Raw genomic sequence first — 17674 nt, forward strand, 5'->3', positions numbered from 1 at the left:
AAAATCTAAAGCTCACTGATTTCCACACCTTATATGTTGGAATCTAAACGTTGTCCTCCATCTTCTATGTCTGTCAATTTTGGAAGCTGTCCTACTTAGCGACATCATCGTTCTCCTGTCTACAAAGGCAAAGAAAATACTTTTTTTTGTTGTTTAAGTTATCGTAGTTCTTAGTTTTTATTAATTTCAAATGAGAGAGACTTTATGAGTCAGTCACTATTGAAGCTGTTGATAAACTTCTTCAAGCAATACTTATATTCCAAAATGGACCATAATTGTACATATCATGTTCATATATTGTAATGGAATCACGTATGGTAAGTCGTTTTAGAAAATATTATCAAATGTTATAGTTTTATCATTTAAGTCTTTTATTAGCAATTTATAATCTCTTAAAACAATGTTTAGTCTAGATTAATTTAATATTTCTTAATTTCTTCTTTCAAATTTTTCTTAAAAAATTTTATTTTAACATTACTCTTAATCCCCATCACTTATTTCACTGATTCCTCCACCTACCTCCCCTCTGGTAACCATCAGTTTGTTCTCTATAGTTAGGAGTCTGTTTCATGGTTTGTCTCTCTCTTTTTTCTTCCTTTGCTCATTTGTTTTATTTCTTAAATTCCACATATGAGTGAGAACATACGGTATTGGTCTTTCTCTGACTGACTTACTTGTCTTAGCATTATACTTTCTAACTCTATCCATATTGTTGCAAATGGCAAGATTTCATTCTTTTTTATGGCTGAATAATATTTCATTATATATACACACCACATCTTCTTTATCCATTCATCTATCTGTGGACACTTGGGCTGTTTCCATAATTTGGCCATTGTAAATAATGCTGCAGTAAACATAGGGGTACATGTTTCCCTTTGAATTAGTGTTTTTGTATGTTTTGTAGTAGTAGCAGTATGATTACTGGGTGGTGGGGTAGTTCTATTTTTAGTTTTTAAAGAAACTTCCATACTGTTTTCCACAGTGGCTGCACCAGTTTGCATTCCCACCAACAGTGTATGAGGGTTCCTTTTTCTCCACTTCCTATCCAACACTTGTTGTTTCTTGTGTTTTTTATTTTATCCATTCTGACAGGTGTGAAGTGATATCTAATTTTGATTTGCATTTCCCTGATGATGAGTGATGTTGAGCGTCTTTTCATGTATCTGTTGGCCATCTGGTTGTCTTCTTCGGAGAAATGTCTATTCATGTCTTCTGCCCATTTTTTAATTAGGTTATTTGTTTTGAGAGTGTTGAGTTTTATAAGTTCTTTATATATTTTGGATACTAACAGCTTATCGAATATGTCATTTGCAAATATCTTCTCCCATTCCATAGGTTGTCCTTCAGTTTTGTTGGTTGTTTCTTTGCTGTGCAGAAACTTTTTATGTTGATGAAGTACCAACAGTTTATTTCTGTTTTTATTTCCCTTGCCTCAAGAGACATATCTAGAAAAATGTTGCTATGACTGATGTCAGAGAAATTACTGCCTGTGCTCTCTTCAAGGATTTCTATGGTTTCAGGTCTCATATTTAGGTCTTTAATCCACTTTGGGTTTATTTTTGTGTATGGTGAAAGAAAGTGGTCCAGTTTCATTCTTTTGCACGTAGCTGTCCAGTTTTCCCAACAGCATTTGTTGAAGAAACTGTCTTTTTCCCATTGTATATTCATTCCTTCTTTGTTGAAGATTAGTTAACCATATAATTGTGGGTTTATTTCTGGGTTTTCTATTCTATTCTATTGAGCTATATGTCTGTTTTTATGCCAGTACCATACTGTTTTAATTACTGCCACTTTGTAATATAGCTTAAAGTCTGAAATTGTGATACTTCCAGTTTTGCTTTTCTTTTTCAAGATTGCTTTGGCTATTCAAGATCTCTTGTGGTTCCTACAAATTTTAGGATTGTTTGTTCTAGTTCTGTGAAAAATGCTGCTGGTATTTTGATAGGGATTGCATTGAATGTGTAGATTGCTTTGGGTAGTATACACATTTTCACAATATTTGTTCTTCCCACCCATGAGCATGGAATGTCTTTCCATTTTTTTTGCATTGTCTTCAATTTCTTTCATCAGTGTTTTATAGCTTTAAGAGTACAAGTCTTTCACCTCTTTGGTTAAGTTTATTCCTAGATATTTTATTGTTTTTGGTGCAATCAAAAATGGTAATGTTTTCTTAATTTCACTTTCTGCTGCTTCATTATTAGTGTATAGGAATGCAACAGATTTTTTTTTAGAAGATTTAATTTATTTATTTGAGGGAGAGAGAGAGATAGAGAGAGAGAGATTGAGAGAACAAGTGGGAGGAGAGGCAGAGGGAGAAGCAGACTCCCCACTGAGCTGGGAGCCTGATGTAGGACGCAATCCCAGGACCCTGGGATCATGACCTGAGCTGAAAGCAGCTGCTTAACCAACTGAGCCTCTCAGGAACCCAGAATATGACAGATTTCTGCATGTTGATTTTGTATCCTGTGACTTTGCTGAATTCATTTATCAGTTCTAGTAGTTTTTTGGTATGGTTATTAGGGTTTTCTATATTAATGACATCATTGGTCTCCTATCTACACAGGCACTGCGAGTACTAGCTAATTGGATCAAACAGGACAAAATATAATGAACTAAGCCCTGTCTTTCTAAAGTCAGAAGACTAGAATTTGGAGTATTTTGTTTTAATCTACATATGTTTGATTAAACAAATCAATACCTTTGAGAGTGTTTTACCTTTTGAAAAATTATGGATGGGGCAGGGGAGATACTTGTTCTGCCCAACTCAATAGGTTATTGTGAAGATCAAATTTGATTATATAGCACCTAATTATATAAACAATAAATGGGGACTGGCCAGTCAGTATTTTAGTAAAATCTTCCCAGTTGAAGCCTAACCCTTAGCTGATGCAGTACAAGAAATAAAGAGTTCTCCTAGAGGTACATGGGCCTGGGTGACTTCCATGCTCTCCAGACTCACAGTGCTTTGTGGGACAGGAAGTGGAAAGTCTGTGCAGTGGACTGGGTTAGGAACAGTGGCCTAGTTTTAGGATTTACCTCTGCCATTTCAGTGAATCATTGAATGTCTTTGGGCTTCAGTTCCTTGTGAACAGAGAAATGGACCAAAATTTCAGAGGTGTTTACTTTTTGCAATGGGCTTCTTTTTTTTTTAGAAAGAGAGTGTGGCTCACTTGCGAGTCGGGGGGATGGGGTGGGTGGGAGGATGGGGGTGGAGAGACAGAGGGAGAAGAGAGAATCTTAAGCAGCTCTGGTGCTGAGGGTGGAGCCCACTCTGGGGCTCAATCTCATGACCCTGAGATAATGACATGAGCCAAAATCAAGAGTCAGATGCTTAACCACTGAGACACCCAGGAGCCTTTTTTAAAAAATCTTATTGAGATTCTCCGACAGATAATCAAATAACAAAACAATGCACAATTTTTGCATATCATGTAAAACTTGTTCTCAAGTGAAGCCCTAGGGGTATATCTCAAAAACCACTGCTTTGGTTCTAACCACTGCTTAGAGATATTTAAGATCCATCTCTAAGTGAAGATGTCTATTTATGAATTTAAAGTGAGAGATGTTCCTGTAAAAGAATTGCTAGTGGTTATCTTCATGGGACATCTTGCCCTGATGGTCCTGTCCACCTAGGAAATCAAACTTTAGATCAGAACTTGGAGCATAAAATAAATCAAAGCAAGTTCTGTATTCTTCAGGAATAGTACTGTCAAGCAATGGTGATCCAATGTAATGCCTTCTTCATGCTAATAATTTTTTTCTCTAAAGAACTGGGCAGGGAATTCTAGAATCTCAGCACCATCCCCCATAGATCAATCTTGGAAAAGACATTCTTTGTAATCTTACCCTTTAAGTTGCCTTTTTAGGTAGATCTTCACACTCCTTTAGATGTGACTGTCCTCCTAACACTCACAATATGAATCGTGAACTCTAGGTTGAGAACTTTTCAGGCCACTCTTTACAGAATCCTGACTGTGTGGTCATCTGAGTGGTCACCCAGGCTCTGCTTGTCTACTTTATGGTGGAGGGTTTGCTTCCACTGCAAGATAGAGCCATTTCTCTTTCCTCCAGAGACAAATAGACATTTCTTGCATATATTGATCTTAAATATGACTCTCTTGAGCTTCAACTATCATCAAATGTGTAACATTCTGATGAATGACTAATGTTACAGCATGCTCTAGACTGTAAGCTCCTCACAGGATTCTGGGCTACTCCAGGACCTGCATGTGAAGGATTCATCTTTTTTGTTCTGTGCCCGACAGGACCTGACATACAGAGGACACGGTAAATCTTGAATGACGGCCTAAATGACTTAAGTGCATTTGTAGCAACTCATTAAACAAGAAAAGACTGAACTGCATTATTATTTTCAAAAGCAACTGTTACAAAGTTTATAACTCATTTTGTCACTGAGCAAATCTTCAGACCCCACCATGCCCCCGCACTCTTGTGGCTTCAGAAAACGTGAGTTTCCAAACCATACAGAGGTCATTTTCATGGTGCAGATTGAACTGTCTGTCAGCCAGTATCTGCCCCCATTTCCAGCTGCAGAAGGGACTGAGGGGAACTACAACATGTGGCTGGTAGAGCTAACGATGGGAACCACACAGACTGAACTTCTGGGTTCTAATCTTGACCCTGCCATATGTTAGTTATGTGGCTCTGGGCAAATTACTTACTATTTCTGTACCTATAAAATAGATAGAAACTAATGTGAGGATTTCATGAGGTAATGCCCCTAAAGTTCTCAGAACAGAGCCTGGCATGTTGTAAACATTCAGTTAAGTATTGACTCTCACATATTCATCCTGGTTTAGCGGAAGGAGCATAAATTTTGAGTTAGGTAGCCAGGCTTTTAATTCACGTTTTGGCCCTTTTTCTTGGGTAATCATTTAATTTCACTAACCTTGTTTCATCTTGCGTAAAATGTGGATAATAACATAGCACTGGGGGTTGCTGTTTAAAACTACAGCAGACCGCAGCCCTGATTCCTAGGACTCTTAAGTGTAGCAAAACACCCTGACAGACCTGCTTTGGAGATGAGCAAGGAAGCCCCAGACAGAGAACTGAATTGTTTTGCATGATAAGCAAGTATTTTGAGCATCCTAGAGCTTGCATGAAAGCACCAACCTCAGGAAGGAGAGAAATCTAGCAAAATAGCCCAGTCTGGGGCTTTATTTGGGGCAATAAGTCTTAATATCCAAAATTGAGTCATTTATGACTTCGGCATCACAGTGGACCATTCCTCGGGAGTGATGAAATTGGGGTGATGTGTTTATAGTCCTGGATAAGGCAATACAGCAGAAGGGAAGGCAAACACAAGAGAGTTGTAGAGGAGAGTTGGACAATCTGGCCTACGAGGTGAGGAAGAGAAACCTGGAGATGTGGGAGGAACGGCAGATTTCTCACCAGCGGTGAGATGGCGATGGAGCACTCTCATTTTAAAGGATAAAAAAAGAGCTAGAGTTAGTAGAACCTAAGAACGCTGGCATTTGAGTTGTATGCTCAGCAGGATTCTTAGGACAATTAGCGTTCACGGACGTAAACTCCTAGCACAAAGGAATCCTTCTGTGAATAACTGTCATCGTTCATCCTGTTGATTCATGTATTTTTCAGTGAGTATTTACCTAACCCAAGGAAGCTGGGCAAGGAGCAGCTGGTGTATGTGGGGGGGCAGTGGAGCATACAGGTTCATTCATCGTACCCTTGCGGGAGACTTACCTAACATTCCTGCTGCTACTCACCACAGCTCCACCCCTGGCCTCCCAGCTCCTTTCTGCGCAAGAAAATACACCCCCTGAAGGAACAAGATTGCCTTTCAGGGGTGCCAGGGGTGTGTTCCTTGGGGAACACGGGCAGGCTTGTATGATTTTTCCTAAGTCATGTTCGCGCTTAAGGGAATGCCTGTAGATCGCAAGTTTTAAAATTGTTTCATTAATCCACTCAGTGAAGGGGAAGAGCGACAAGCAGAGTTCTAAAAACATGCAGTTATTTTACCCACGATCCATTTTCCAGTAAGTGGCTACCAAGATAGCTGGAGCACAAGAATAGGTGACGGCTTTGTTTTCCCAAGACGCAGTCATTGCGAATATTTTTAGATAAAAGATTTGGAGCCAGAAGCACAGCTCATAATTATGTTGCTATGATTCTACAACCAGTTGTTTTGTGGAATTAATTCAACCATGACAACTTTAAAGTCACCGCAATTTCTGAAAAAAAAAAAAATCAGAAGATAAAAACTGAAAATAAAATATTCCACGACATGAAGTGCTGTCGCCTGCCGTCACCTCCTGTCTTTCTGCTTTTGAAGCTTGTTGCCCGCTTCCCTGGGGCCCTCCCCTCATCCTAGTTCTACCAATTATTGAAGCCACTGACAGCTCCTCCTGCAGAAGCTCTCTCCTAAAGACCCCAGCCTGATGGACCTCCCTTCCTGGAACTCCTGAACTGAGTGTGAATTATCTACTGTCTTCCTTGGAGCTCCTCATCCTCTCCCTTGAATTCTAGTTCATTTTCAGACATATCTTATAATTTCCAAAGCTGGGTTTGTACTACGTCATAACTTTACATTACAAAAACAATATGTCAGATCATTATTATAAAAAATTCAAAAGAGAGAAGAGAAAAATATTCCTGATCTCACCACCCTAATGCTAGGGCTATACTCATCATTTTAGGGTGTTTCTTCCTAAACTTTATGCTTGTTTTTTCATTGATTTAATTCTAGGGGATACGGGATTTTATATTCTGACTTTTTTCAACTAATGTTACATCGTAACCATTATGCATATTGTCATATAGCCTTCATAAACATTACTTTAAAGGCTGCGTGATATTAACTATTTAAAAAATCTTATATTTAATATATTCCACTATTATAAATAATACTGCAGTTAACCTCCTTGTACATAGAGTTTTTCCAGTGAGTGTATTTATATGTGTACATGCATACATATTTTGATAATTTTTTTCCTTAGGATAGTGTACCAAAAGGAAAATTACTGAACCAAAGAGTGTGATTATTTTTATAATTTTAGAAACATATTGCCAAATTGGTTTCCAGAAGAGTTGGACGAATTTATATCACCAGGAGTGTATGAGAATATCAGTTTCTGGGGTGCCTGGGTGGCTCAGTCTTTAAGCGTCTGCCTTCGGCTCAGGGCGTGATCCCGGCGTTCTGGGATCGAGCCCCACGTCAGGCTCATCCTCTGGGAGCCTGCTTCTTCCTCTCCCACTCCCCCTGCTTGTGTTCCCCCTCTCACTGGCTGTCTCTCTGTCAAATAATAAATAAAATTAAAAAAAAAAAAAAAAGAACATCAGTTTCTCCAGACTTTCACCAGAATTATTTTCTTAATTATTTCTTCTTCATAAAAACAAAATAGGGTGATATTAGTTCCCTGTTTTAATTTTTTACTGTGAATTATTTAAAGCATGAAGAACAATATTAACCCATGGCCCTGGTTTATCAAATCTTTACACACTCCCATATCTTCACTAGTTTCATAAAAGTAAAATATGACATCTATGGCTGAATTCTTCATGTACCCCCTACCCAATTCTACTCCCCTCCTTCCTTCCCTCCCTTTACAGAGACAAATGGAATTGGTGCTTATCATCCCTTTGTATTTCCATTTTCATACCGTTCAGTTGTGAAATCTTTGATTACTAATGAAGTTAAAGTTTTCCCTGTAACAGCAAATATGAAAGTACCGAGGCTCTCAAGTCAGGCAGAACTGGCTTTGAATTCCTGCTCTGCCACTTGTGAACCATGTCTCCTTGGACCTCCCTGTGCCTCAGTTTCCTCATCCCTAAAATGGGGATAATAATCATTCCTACTGTTCTTTATCATGTTGCGAAATTCAATGGAACAGTGCAGGTAAAATTCTTGGTGCAGTGCTCAGTACTCGATCATACCTTTTATTTGCACAGAGTTTCTCTTTTGAATTAACTGCCCCTTGTGTTTCTTAAAAAGATTAGCTTACCTAAAATTCGTGAAACACTTTATCAAACGTGACCGTGCTTACTCCTCACAACAGCTTTATGGGAGAGTACTGCAAGAATCCCGTTTGACAAATGAGGAAACTGAGTCCACGAGGCCCGCTGGGCTCTGTGGTGCCGGCACCTCTCGTTTCGCACTTCCTGGCCGCCCTCTTGTTAACTGTGGAAAGCTAACAAGCTGTTTCACTGTACAACGCTGTTGGCCCAGGGAGTAGTTTCAGTATCGCTCTTCAGGATCATTATATAGACCCCAGTTTCTCATTTATAATTGTTTTCTATTTTTTTCTGAATATTCTTTACTAAATACTTATAGCTTTTATAAAACTAGATATACTCTTAAGTTCAACAACAAAAAAATGCAACCAATTATAGTATATTTACATTGTCAGAGATTTAAGATCTCCAGGCTTGGTATTACTTTTTCTGAGTTTTTTTAATAAGGCGAAGTAAAGGTCTTAAGCATTTTCTGCATCTGAATTTCTATCCATGAATGCATTAACACTGAACATTTTGCCTAAAATGACCCCATCATGGTCCTGAGTACTTATGAATAGTTAGCTGAAGTAGATTAAAATTTTAGGATTTATAAAAATTTAATTTTAAAAGGAAAGAATAATAAGCCTTATTAAAATGTGTTTATAAACGGTATTTCATAAAGCCTTATCTTTTATTGTTTTTTTAAGGCACAAGAGAAAAGTACCGTGGATATAGAGTATCATCTACTCTTGTATGCATTAAGAGGACACATTAATAAATATCAGTTTTGTTTATACAAATCTTAAACTATAAGAAAATTTTAAGATGACATTTTATGTTAATCATTTTTTTCTCAGTTTATTGATACTCATTTTTTTCTTTGAATGTGCTGACACTTCTCACATTAAATGACATCCTCCTTATCATACTTAAAAAAAAACAGATTCGGAGAACCCAAGAGGGCTGAGAGTTAATGAGGCAGCTACAGACAACATTACAAAGCCCCTGGGCATGGTGGAAGTGGAGGGGCAGAGAGCATCCCCAGACTCAGGGAGAGTGTGAGTTACAGACATACGATCATGCAAAGGCTATTTACTGAAGTAAATACTGAAGTATTTTGAAAGACCAATATAGATCCTGCAAACCTAAATCCAGCGTTTGTTTGTTTTGTTTGTTTGTTTCCAATAGGAGAATAATCTGGTTCTTTTTTCTCCCAGAAACCACAGGGTTCAGTATGGGTTACTGGGAGTCTATAAAAACCATCTCTTTATAAATGACAGTCTGGCCGTCACCTGGCAATCTGCCACATCACCCAGCTACTCACTGTAGCACTACTGTGGCTCTGGCCCTTTGCCAGTATCTGAAAAGCGATCAGGGCATATGAGCTTCACAGTGGCTCTTGAGGTCCCCTTCTTCTGGCACCTTCTGTGGGAGGCAGGCTGTCACCCCAGCAGAGAGCCACTTCGCAGCCTACAAACTTCACCTTCCAATAGACGTTGTGTAAACAGGAGAAAGCCCACACATACCAAAGCATTTTAAGGATATTCATCATAAGCCCCTGGATGGAAAGGCAACAGGAAAACTCCAGTGCCTGGTAGCGGCTTCCTGCGTGGCAGGTAGGTACCTGGAGGGTGATGATTATCTCGACCCTGGAAACACGGAGACACACACTCTCATCGGTTAACTATGACTCATTTCCTCTACGAAATTTTAAGCAATCTGTTCTAAAAGGTGGCATGTGGGAAGATGAAAATTCCTTTAAAAAAATTATGTGGTAAAACCCAAACTCAAAACTGGAGCAAAAGTGGCATTGCTCTTCTGTGCATTGAGTTTCTAGAAACAGACTGAGGCAGCAGGATCAGGAGCTGGACGAATTCAGGGGCCATTTTAGGGCAAGCCAGGGTGGGATTAGGTGTTCCAGTCTGCACTGTTCTCCTAAGCCTGCCATGATCTGAAACCTAGCTCTTGGGCCTGGGCCAGAACAGACTGACGTTCAAGGGTGAGCAAAGAAGCGAGCAGCGTTCAGGCACTGCTGTGCAGAATTCTCTGGATAATGCCTTTCACTCTATTCTCCCCCAACGCTGATCAAGTGCCGCCAACTCAGCCCTCTCCTTAGTGGCCCTATAGGTCCCTCCTGCTGAGATCATGTATTTTTTTTAAGATTATGAACATAAATGCTAACCACTATCTCTATCTTTCGGTCTCAGTTGAAGACCACTATCCTTCAGTGATCTTTCATGGTATAAATAACTTGCCTAACTTTTCTAAGGCTAGGTTTCCTCCAGAACTTCATTAGGACATTATCTGTTAAAAAAAAAAAAAAAAAAAAAAAGAACCAAGTAATGTAAAAATTTGTGTAATAATCCAATTAGGAAAATATCATAATTTCGTGTATACCTTATATACACACATATGTATTTGTAATTTATTTTGTCATCGTTCCCAGTACATGTTGAAGAGTGTGAATTTAATTGTAGATGCTTTGTTCGTTGTTAATTCATCTCAGATTCTCTCCGAACACTTATGATAATGAATGTATTTGATATTCAGGCGGCTTTTCTGTGCTTTCATTTTGCAGTTCAGTAATTGGTGATTCAAGGTTCATTAAAAAACAGAAGTCTCAATTACAATAATGAAAGTATAAATTAGTTATTCTACTAGGTTTTAAAAAAACTTTTAAGTCTTACTGGGTTGTAAGAAAAGTCTATAAGCTGTTATTCTTTCTAAATTCAGTTTTAGATAGTTAAAAATATTAAATATGGATTCCCCAAACATAACATTGCAAAATACCGGAAATCCTTAAGAAATACCTTGTTTGTGGCTAGAGAAAAAAAGGACCAATTTTAATTCATTAATTTTAATTCAGTCCAGATATGTTTGAAATATAAGGTGATCTCCATTTTCAAAAATGGGGAAGTATTTCAGATGCATTTTCAAAAATGTGTTGAAAATGAGACAATTTGATATGTTAAAATTTTGAGATACAAGTGAAACAGTATTAGTTTACTTATATCTATTAAATATACTAATTTAGATATGTTGCTTTTTTCCACTGCCATATTTAACATATTTTTACAACCATTACAATGTAGTAATTATTTCACTACATTTTTTAGTGATCTTCCGGGCACCTGGGTGGCTCAGTCGGTTACGTGTGGGACTCTCGTCTTCAGCTCAGGTCATCATCTCAGGGGTGTGAGCTTGAGCCCTGACTGGGCTCTGCACTGGCTTGGAGCCTGTTGAGGATTCTCTCACTCCCTCTCCCTCTGCCATTCCCCTCCCCTCAAAAAAAAAGTGATTTTTTTTTTTTTAAGATTTTATTTGTTTATTTGTCAGAAAGAGAGAATGAGAGAGAGCAGGAGGAGTGGCAGGCAGAGGCAGAGGGAGAAGCAGGCTCCCTGCCAAGCAAGGAACCCGATGAGGAACTTGATCCCAGGACTCTGACCTGAGCAGAAGGCAGACGCTTAACCGACTGAGCACCCAGGTGTCCTAAAAGTGATCTTTTAAAAGTCAGTTTATCTTTTTTTAAAAATACAGTTTCCAGGGGCACCTGGGTGGCTCAGTCGTTAAGCCGCTGCCTTCGGCTCAGGGCATGATCCCAGTGTTTTGGGATCGAGCCCCACATCAGGCTCCTCCACTGGGAGCCTGCTTCTTCCTCTCCCACTCCCCCTGCTTGTGTTCCCTCTCTCGCTGGCTGTCTCTATCTCTGTCAAATAAATAAATAAAATCTTTAAAAAAAAATACAGGTTCCAAATTCTGCAGATTGAATTCAAGTCAGGCTAAGTGACCTCCTCAATCAGTGTTGATCAAAATATTTAAGAGTGTAACCCGTAATATGAAAGACTGTAAGCACTGGAGTACAGGGTGACTCCACCTTTCCTTAGAGATAATTTGGGTTACAAAAACCCCAAGCAACCCTTGCCTTATTGATATGTATATATGTTTACACAACAGAAAATTTAAAAGCTGTGGTGAAGGAAGTCAATCTTTCACACCTCTCCCTAGTTTTCCTGCCCTACAAATATTTACTGAAGGAATAAGTAATGATTATTTTTATACTGTCTTCTTTCTGTTTTTTAAAATATGCATTATTTTTGCAATCAGGAAAAAAGATAAGAAATCAGTTTCCCCATAAACCTGAAAGTTGCGGCTAGACTTGTGTTTGGTTTTCTGAATGTAATACTTGTTAAAATTCTAGACCTCCATTGAAATTTTAGCAAAAAGGCCCAATCTTTAAATTAACCCAGGTCATTCTAGGAATTGTTTCAGTGCCATTAACTGTATTTACAGTTCCAGAGATCACTATTTTTTGCCATTATGTAAGCAATATGGGGAAAATTCTTTGGACGAAAGTTAACAGCATTATCAAATTGAATTCTCTTCTACTACCCAGAAGTAAGAAAGCTACTAAGAAAACCATGTTAATGTTTGAAAATTATTTGAGTAGAGAAATTGTAACCGATTAACTACTCTTTATTAACTAAAATCCTGTCAATCTGAGTGAACACAGTAAATTTCACACATTTGTAGTTTGCTCCTAGAAGTTCCTTGCATAGTGGCAAACTTTTCTAGTTGGGACAGCAGTGGCCAGGACCAGCCCAGGCAGAACTACTCAGAACATTCTCTCCCGAGTTTGTGTGTCCAGGTGGTATTCCGAGTCCACTAAACCCTGTGGCTTTTTCAATTCTGCCTTCCCCTGCTGTTCAAAATGTAAGGTGCTTATATATGTATACTATTGTGTGCTTTCAGTCCATGTTGCTATGTGCTGCCTTCCTGATGACCCATCCTTGGTATCCTGTCCTCAGAAACATTTTCATCATGCTTTATAGAGCCCCGACTTTACTATTCACAACAAACAAACCTAACTCCTTTATATCTTTATCCTTACAGATTGTTTCGGTTGGGTTCTCTGGGAAGCAGACGATAAATTGGAGTTAGGAGTGCAAGAAGTTTATTGGAGCGTAGCACCTGTGAAAGATGAAAGGGGAGGGAAATAGGATTGGAAAGGGGAGACCCAGACCCACGTGCAGATCTGACCTGGTCTCAGTCAACCCAACAGAGAGCTAGAAAACAAAGGCTTATGATTACAAGGGTTCTCCATGGGAAAGAATGGCAGGTCCCAATGTCTCTGCCATGCTCAGTCACTGGCTGGAGCTATCCAAGAAGAATGGGCTACCGTCAAAAGCTGAGGCAGATCCTTCAGGTGCTAACAGCTGGAGGCCATCAGTCAACCTCATTCCTTGTGGCTGAACATCAATATTTTTCTGGAAGGGAGATCAGAGACCTGCAACTCCAGTGCAGCCTCATAGATTAATTCCTCCACTGCCCCACCTCTGCAATCTTAAACATTCTCCCCGCTTACCCTAATGCCCCATCTTTCCACGGTTTGCCCCCCTATTGTCATTATATCTGCTATTCTGCCTTATTCCCTCAGCCTTCTGTCAACATTTCAGCCCTCTCTTGATTTCACTGTTCTCTCCAGATAGGCTAGACCCAGATTCCCATCACTTCATCCATTCTCTAGCCAATATCCTTAAATTCTTTGTCCCCTTTCCCTAAGTGCCCACACCACAAAATCCTGTTATTTTATCTGCCTTCTTTATTCCTATACTCAAACTGCTGGCTGCAGCTAAAGAAAATCATAGAACACCACAGATTAATGTCACATGGTTTCCAATCTTAGCTGAACCCTAAACATTATACAGAAATCCTATAATTAGGTACTTCCTTCTCACACGGCATCTGAAGAAAAATCTTATAATTTGTTTTGCAACATATTAAAGAGCATGATGGGAAAAGCATGGGCTTTGGGATCATGCGGATTAGGTTTGGATGCTAGCTTTTTACTGCCTGTATGAACTTACTTCTCTGGGTCTTTTTCTGCCAATCTTTAAAATGGAGCTAATATTGACTGTTGATAACAGATTGTTTTATTTATTTTTTAATTTTAATTACAGCATAATTATCATACAGTGTCATATTAGTTTCAGGTATACAATATAATGATTCAGCAATTCTATGCATTACTCAGTGCTCATGATAATAAATGTACTCTTTTTTTTTTCATCAGAAGAAGAAAATGATTTAATTGATCACATAAATTAGTCTAAATATAGTCAACCCAATTTAAATGGACAGTAGTCAAATTCATTCAGAGTATCTATAAGGATACAATCAAAGGACAGGAAAATCAATAAATGTACTCTTAATCCCCTCCACCTAGTTCACCCATCCCCCAATCCCCCCTCCCCTCTGGTAAACACCAGTTTGTTCTCTATACCTGTGTCTGTTTTTTGTTTGTCTCTTTTTCTCTTTGTTCATTTTTTAAAAAATTATTTTTATTTTTTGTTTTTATTTTGATGAGATTGTCTTGAGGATTACATAAAATATTTGATTAGTTTAGTGAGAAGTCTCAATTCATTTAAAATATATATTCTAAAGTCTCACTACTGCTATCAACTCTACTTTATTGAAAAGCTGCCTTTCCACTGAGTTCATCTCAATCCAATTCCATAATGTTTTGGCTATTTACGGTTATTAAAACAGTCCTCTTCTCCACTAGGGCAGGTTAGGTAGGAGGCTGTGTGTGTGTGTGTGTGTGTGTGTGTGTGTGTGTACTGAAGGTATGAGCTGCTTTCTTAGACTCCACCCTTCTCTCCATACACCTATCCTTCTGGGGTCTGAATAGGAAGATAGGCAGGGGAGAACTTGTCTCTTTATACACTTTCAAGTTTGTTGTCCCCCTTCATTGTAAATGGTGTTGCATCTTTTCTATAGGCTCAGTATGACCAGGTGGTGAATACAATAAGTTTCATTCACAAATACGTCAATCCTAAGCAGTTCCAGTAAACACTGTTTGTACCTTGGAAGACTTAACTTCGTCCTTCATCTAAATTCCATCCCTTCCAGCCTTGCCTCCCAATCAAAGGACTGCTCCATGATTTAGTGGTTCCTGTCTTAAACCTACTTTCTCATTGGCCGTTGCAACCTAACTTTACAGCCCAAAGTACAGATGGGATTAATTTTCTGTATGGACTTGAGAGATGAGATATCCTCACCCTCTTGGCCTGGCCACACCACAGATGAGGAAATTGAGGCACAGACAGGTTGAATAACCTCTACGTCTTCTATTCACCTTTTTATAGTTGAATGTATCTGCTAGGAATCCAGTTAAGATTTTTTCCAATCCATTGTCAAAAGAGTTTCTTAGTTTCCTTTTTTTTTGTTATTATAAATGACTATTTGAGATTACAACAACCCACAATAAATTCAGTAAGTTGTCATTTTTATGATCTGGAAGACGTTCTATATCATGGCCCTTGTAGCACACTTGATACGCCAGAATTATCTGTCCCTTGAAATTTTTTAGACTTCATTCACAAATCTGTCCCTCTCAAGTGGCAGTTGTTCTTTAGGAACTATTTCAATTGTTACTGGATGGTTTAATTTTTCTACATTTTGTTGGTTTTGATATTTTATATTTTTATAAACATTAACCTCATTTGAGGTTTCTTCATATCATGCACAAGATATTTTCTTCTCATTTAAAAATATCACTTTCATCCTTTGTTATATCACTCTTCAATCCTCTGGTTGTTGTTTGACTAATACAATAAATTTATGTAAGACAAACACATGTAAGATAGCTTAACTTAATCAGATCAGAGACTCGTATCCAAAGAATTTAAAATTTATAAATGCAACATTTATTTTTCATTTTGAAATTTTTTTTGGAATGCAATTTTCAAATGAAGAGTTTAATATGGTTTGATATTAAATATGGTGTTTTTGGTACTTTTTACTCTTTTATCATCTAGTTTATACTTTTATTTTTTTATTTTATTTTATTTTTTAAAGATTTTATTTATTTATTTGACAGAGAGAGACAGTGAGAGAGGGAACACAAGCAAGGGGAGTGTGAGAGGGAGAAGCAGGCTTCCTGCTGAGCAGGGGGCCCGATGCAGGGCTCGATGCAGGGCTTGATCCCAGGACCCTGGGATCATGACCTGAGCCAAAGGCAGATGCTTAACGGCTGAGCCACCCAGGCGCCCTAATTTATACTTTTAAAAAGTTCCCTCCCAAGGGGTGCCTGGGTGGCTCAGTTGGTGAAGCGTCTGCCTTTGACTCAGGTCATGATCCCAGGGTCCTGGGATTGAGCCCCATGTCGGGCTCTGCCGCTCCCCGTGCTTGTGCTCTCTCTCTGCCAAATAAATATTTAAAATCTTAAAAAAAAAAGTCCCCTCCCAAAACATTAAGTATCTAAATTTCACCTAAGCAACTATATTTAAACATGCACAGAAACATACACATTCTGTTCATTACTTACTTTTATTGTCTCTGCTTATACGAGCAATTACCGAAATACGTAAGTTCAGTAATAAATGTCTTTGCTTATAAGATTCTCCTCATGGTCTTTTCATACTATCATAACAAAACAAAAATGTGCCAATTTACAACATCAGGCTTGGTAATGGTTAGGTAGTTCTTAGGCTCTTAAACCTGTGCTATGATAAATTTTAATCATTCTGAGAATTATGGATACTGTGTGTGGGGGGAATCTGAGTTCAGTATGTACTCTGAATCTATATGAATAAAAAATGGTTATAGTTTACTTCATATACATAATATTCTCGCTTAGTATTTATGTTATTTTAATCGCATTAGATCTGTATCCTTTCAAGTTTAATTAGTAGGAACACAAAAATTTTTATCTTTGTTGCCAGCTGCCAAAATAGAAACATGTTCTTACTATTTCCTTTTACCCTGTAATAGGTATTGAAATATTTTACCTTGTCTCAGCTTCACATGTTCTTTTGTGTGTGTGTAGTAGCATGCCCTTCACATTGGTAAAAAACATGTAGAAAACCTGAGCAAATGATTAAAAAAAAAACTGCTTAGAACTGAGTGGAAGTTGGCAGAGTTTTGGATTAACATATAAACTCACAAAGGACCAAGATGTATCTGTAATAATTCATACATTTCTTAGAACTGTATAAAAAAAGGTTGCTATTTAATAAATACTGTACCTAGTATGAGACTATGGTAACTATAAATCATGAAAACAAGGATACTTTCATGTAGCTGTATAGCTTCTGATAATTCTTTTTGGAATTTATTATTTTTTTTTAAGGTTTCTTTCTGAACCTCAACTATTCAAGCTTTCTAAACTTGAATACTTAAACTACTCAAATGAGCGAATACACATTTAAATCAGGAAAAGGAACCAATCACATCCTTTCATGTTTCTGTCTCTTTCTATCCTCAGAAAAAGCTGACCCCTTGGGGCGCCTGGGTGGCACAGCGGTTAAGCGTCTGCCTTGGGCTCAGGGCGTGATCCTGGCATTATGGGATCGAGCCCCACATCGGGCTCTTCCGCTATGAGCCTGCTTCTTCCTCTCCCACTCCCCCTGCTTGTGTTCCTTCTCTCGCTGGCTGTCTCTCTCTGTCGAATAAATAAATAAAATCTTTAAAAAAAAAAAAAAAGAAAAAGCTGACCCTTGGGCCAACTGCTCATGATTTGGAGAAATAAATGGAACTCTACGGGTGGGAAACTAAATGTAAAACTGCAACCAGATAAATTACAACACAGATGTGGTAAGTAATAGACTACACAATTAAATGTAATTTAACCTCTAAAAGCTTTAAGCAGTATTTCCCAACTCTAGAGTGTTTAAATAGAAATATGAGGCCTTTGTTA

At 38.2% G+C, this 17674-nt stretch overlaps 1 long non-coding RNA gene across 1 annotated transcript; it reads left to right on the forward strand.

The window, feature by feature from the left end:
• The first annotated feature begins 8907 nt into the window (after positions 1-8907).
• LOC130543544 (uncharacterized) lies at positions 8908-17471 on the forward strand. Its single transcript, XR_008958972.1, has 2 exons — positions 8908-9593; positions 17243-17471. It is a non-coding gene; the product is annotated as an uncharacterized LOC130543544 (long non-coding RNA).
• The last annotated feature ends 203 nt before the right edge of the window (positions 17472-17674 follow it).

Source organism: Ursus arctos, unplaced genomic scaffold, assembly GCF_023065955.2.
Source record: "Ursus arctos isolate Adak ecotype North America unplaced genomic scaffold, UrsArc2.0 scaffold_13, whole genome shotgun sequence".
Classification (NCBI taxonomy): Eukaryota; Metazoa; Chordata; class Mammalia; order Carnivora; family Ursidae; genus Ursus; species Ursus arctos.